This window comes from Trachymyrmex cornetzi, unplaced genomic scaffold, assembly GCF_001594075.2.
Source record: "Trachymyrmex cornetzi isolate Tcor2-1 unplaced genomic scaffold, Tcor1.1 scaffold104, whole genome shotgun sequence".
Classification (NCBI taxonomy): Eukaryota; Metazoa; Arthropoda; class Insecta; order Hymenoptera; family Formicidae; genus Trachymyrmex; species Trachymyrmex cornetzi.
In genome coordinates this window covers 608,462-613,603 of record NW_017295587.1, presented here as the reverse complement: position 1 = coordinate 613,603, position 5,142 = coordinate 608,462, and positions in this window count along the sequence as shown.

The window sequence follows — 5,142 nt, the reverse complement described above, 5'->3', positions numbered from 1 at the left end:
CTAGCCAAGTGCGCATTGGCACTGCCAATCGAATACGCTCTTGACACTGAGTACAGCCAGTGCACCCCAATCGAAAACGCTATTAGATATGCTTGCAAAATTTGCAAACAGATCTAAGAGAATGATTCTGTGATTGGCGATACGCGAATCCGCTTACGCACGATCCGCTGCATGGGACATCACCCTAAGGGTGCTTACCCATGCAGCGGAATAGCGTAACGCGGAACGAGAGCAGAACCAATCACAAGCGTTCCACGCCAACTGCAATAGATACAGAACAAAGACATAGAGAATGGACTGCGCGATCCGTGTGTCAAAATGGTCGATAGGGATGAGAGAGAGAGAGACCGTGGCAGATGGCCATTTCTATCTCTTTCCATTCAATGGTGTAATGGGAGAGAGAATGAGAAAGAGATTGGTCGTCTCCCACGATCCCTCTCTCTCATTTTTGTCGATCACATTTGGTATGGGAGGATCCCGTTTGCCTACAGTTCTGATTGTACACACCACTCATATCAACTGGTGCCTAGTAATTTTTTACTGTTTTGCCAATGAGATAATTTTATTTTTAAATTGGCCAACCAGCGATACATGTGTGCAATATGCGATGTGTACAATCGGAGCCCTCCCATTTGGTATACTACTTAGATATGGATCGCGCAGTCCATTCTCTATGTCTTTGGAAATTGGAGAAACTCGCGTATTTCGCCTATGAATGCAAAAATAACCAAAAAAGGTGACAAAACAGGGTTAAAAGGCATTAATTGCGCGAACTGTACCTAGTAGACTGCTAATGTCTATTATGCTGGATTCACACTGCATCCGATGTGCGTCGTACGACGCTCTGCAACCAATCAGAAAACAGGATTCTAATGGATTTTGCTTCGTATTATCGGAATCCTGTTTTCTGTTTTCTTATCATCCGATGTGCGTCGTACGACGCAAATGGGATGCAGTGTGAATCCAGCATTACTACAATAATTTCCTAATTGAAAACAGGAATGGTTTAAAAAAAATTAATTATGATTATTGAATTGTTTCATAATAATGTTGGGAAGGCTCCGATTGCACACGTCGCATGTTGCACACATGCATCGCTAATTAGCCAATTTAAAAATAAAATATTCTCATTGGTAAAGCAGTGAAAAATTGGGAGGATCCCGTTTGCCTACAGTTCTGATTGTACACACCACTCATATTAACAGGTGCCTAGTAATTTTTTACTGTTTTGCCAATGAGATTATTTTATTTTTAAATTGGCCAATCAGCGATACATGTGTGCAATATGCGATGTGTGCAATCGGAGCCCTCCCGAAAAATTACTAGGCACCAGCTGGTATGAATGGTGGTGCAAGCGGGATCCTCCCATCTTTGATTCTCCCTGTTGAAATCTAATTGCATCCGAGTTGGTAAGTACAGACAAAAGATTTGTTAAAGGTTTTTAACGAAATTATAAGCTTCTTTGTGCACTTCTAACAAGTATTTGTATTAACTTTAAATGTTTATGCATATTTACAGTACTTACATATTTGTGTAAGAGGAAAATGAAAGACAACATAGAAGGAACGAAATTAGTTAATATGGACGACAGCAAGTTCGAAGGTAATATAAGTAGTATACAAAAATAATATACAAGATTACAATTTACAAGGTTATAATATACGTACAACATTATTTGGGGACATATATATTGGCTCTTGTTCAGATTCCCACCCACGTGGCACTCAGGTGGAAATCTGAACACAGCTTTGGAGTTGGGTAGCGTTATTTTTTCCGTTACTTTTTAAAATAACATGACGTAGTTTTTTATAACAAACGCTAAAGTTGTGCTAAGAGTAGAAAAGTCGACCTTTGCAACCTTAACATAATCCTAGTATTTAGTTATAAAAAATTGCAATGTCATTATCAAATTCATTATAAAAAGTAATGGAAAAAGTAACCCTTTCCAACTCTGATATTAGATAAATTTTATTTAGGATCTATACATGGAAAAAAAACGATTGCTAGAGTATCTGAAAATTTAGCTAAATATAAATCTGAAAATAATTTGGTAACTATCAAAATAATTATATGTAGGTAGCGTAGTGCACTCAAGATGCAGGTTGCTAGAATATTAAAACTTTTTCAACATTATTCATCATGCTTAAGGGGATGCTGGAGGAACCCAATTATCATCATTGCAGTTTGATAAAAATCTTCGAATTAACTAAATGGAATAAAAAATTTTTTTACAGGATTAAAGTAAACGCAAAAGCCTGATGTATGTGGTACAGTTTATACTAAAATAAAAAAAAATTATTTATTTTTTTTCGATTTTAGTACAACATCCACTGCACCACATCAGGATTTTGCGTTTATTTTAATCCTGTACAAAGATTTTTTATTCTGTTTAGTCAATTCGAAGATTTTTATCAAACTGCAATGACGATAATTGGGTCCCTCCAGCATCTCCTTAAGTATCTTATATGATTATTTTCGGTTTAACTAAATTATTTTCAAATCTGTATTTAACTTCTTTTCATATAGAGCGCATTCCTTTTGGCGCTTGCAAAGAGCATAATTTCTCTTTTTTTTACATATAAATAATAAACATAAAATGTTTCCAAGAATGTTGCAAACGCCAAGTGGAACACAATCATCATTGAGAAACAACCAATGTAGGTTTTGCTATTCATGTTTTATTAGGCACAATTGCATATTAAAATATGAATAGCAATTTAATTTTTTTAAATACTAATTTGTTGCTTTATTCGTAACAGTAATAATCGTATCCATGTGTGTGATTATATATATATATATATATACATATATATACAATTATACATATATGTACATATGATTGCTTTATATTTTGATTAAATCTGATTTTGTTGCTCCACTTCTAATTTTTGAAAATTACTCTGCATCAGCACAATACTTTAAATTTACTAATTCACTGTATATTTTAATGAATTTTGTTGCTTTATGTTTTTATTTATTCCCATTTTGTTGTCACAATTCGAATCTTTAAAAATTATACTTCTAGTTACTCCAAGATCCACCTTGATCGAATATGATTCTCTTCACTCATTTGTTGAACGTTTCTTAGTCTATTTTCATTTAATAATATATATATATTATTTATATAATGTTACAGAAAAATACCAATTAATACAAAGAAAGTTAAATGAGGTTGTTGAACAATTAAAATTAATGGATCAACAGTTGCAACGGCTGGAGCAATTAATAATAAAACGGGAATTGCTAAAACTGCTACAGCGAGAACAGCAATTGCAGCAAACAAGAGCCCAATTCCAACCACAGCTACAACAATTACAAAACGTCGATCCAAGTAAGCAAAATATCAGCTTGTTAACAGACTGTTAACAGATCCGTACAGAATGTGATAGCAATCTGCTTTAAATTTATATTAGTCTCATATTGTGCTTATATAGCTTGTCGACATAATGTGACGGTAGATTGTCGGCAGAAATCAAGCAGTATCTACTGGCATGCAGGTCTGTTTGGTTTCTATCGACAATCTGCCGTTAAATCGTGTCAGAACATACTCCGTTTCATTTGTAACTGACAATCTAGCTTCACGTTATGTCAGCGAGGTTTCTCTGGTTTCTATCAATAATCTACTGTCAGAGTATACTATAGTAACTATAGGTCTGTTCTGTTTCTTTCGCGTTTGTCAGTTAAGTGGTGTTGCTTATAGATTCTGTTAAATTTTTTTCAACAGTCTGTTAACAGTATATATTTGTGTTTAATTCTATATTTTGTTGCTTTTCTGCTGATATAATGCCATCATCGTCTGGAGTCGCATTCCAATCGAACGAGTCATCTGAATCAAAACGTAAATACAAGAATTTTTCAAATACCTAGCATAGATGCCAGGTGGCAGTCGCTTACAGCATGCTAACAGCATGAAGCGGTTATACTGTCGCATATACTCAGGGCTGGACATGTATTTGAAATACTTTTATTTGAAACACACTATTTGCAATACAAGTGTATTTTGTATTTTTTATTTTAGCGGATTACATAAAAGTATTACGTATTTTGTATTTAAAATCGAAAGATTAAAAGTTTTTTGTATCTTGTAATTCAAGCGAGCGGCAGGAATTAAGTTCAACACCTAATATTTCAGTATTAATAACAAAAATTATGAAAGTATTTTGTATTTTATATTTCAAATACTAATACTGATAATCAACCTTATTATTTGAATTACAAGATACAAAAAACTTTTTACAAGAATCTTTCCTTTCCCATTCCATGAAAAAGAAGAATTTTTATTGGTTGATTCCTTTATGCACTATGCATTATGCGTTATGCAAGAGTGTGTGCTGCAGCCTTTAGCATGCTGCACTAGTTGCACATGCATTAATATGCTGCAATGAGCAGCCGCCTGGCATCTATGCTATACACATGAAAAGTAATTGTTACATATTGTATGTATAGTTGACTACAGATGAATTTTTTTATTTTAGCACCAGAGTAGTAAAGAGAAGGATGTGATGTACTAAGAAAGTGAAAGAAATTGTGAGATATACCAACACATCTATTCGTAAGTACAAATGAAGTATTTTTTTATAACGTTACACGTGTTATTAGTTTTAATACGTTTAATTATGTTACTAGCTAATCATATTATTATTACTAGCTTATGACAGTGTAAATATCCAGATAGTTGCGATAAATATCCAAAGAACAAGTGACTTTAAACAGTATCATGATCACGCTTGCATACACGATCGCGTCCAACTCCAGTGAAGACATCGACGATCATAGTTTCAGCGAAGTTATGTACAGCCTGTCAAGGAATTTTGATGTTAAAGGATGAACTTTTAATCGCTTTAGCTTTTAAATAGTGGCATTGTAGATTCAATTTTATATCGAATTCATTACTGATAATTCGTTAGTTTTTATCCGTAAAGATTGAAATAAGAAGTAACTTTTGTTTTAATGTTTAGACAAAAAACGTTATTTTCACACAAGTATCTTCGTTTGTTTCAATTAAAAGATTATGATTTTATTTTTTGAGTTTGCCCCATTGTTAATGTATACTATTTAATGTGTACTCTTAGAACATATACACATGGAACACTCATTGCCTATACCGCCAATGCATTGGGCTGAAGCCAAGATAGGTGCGTG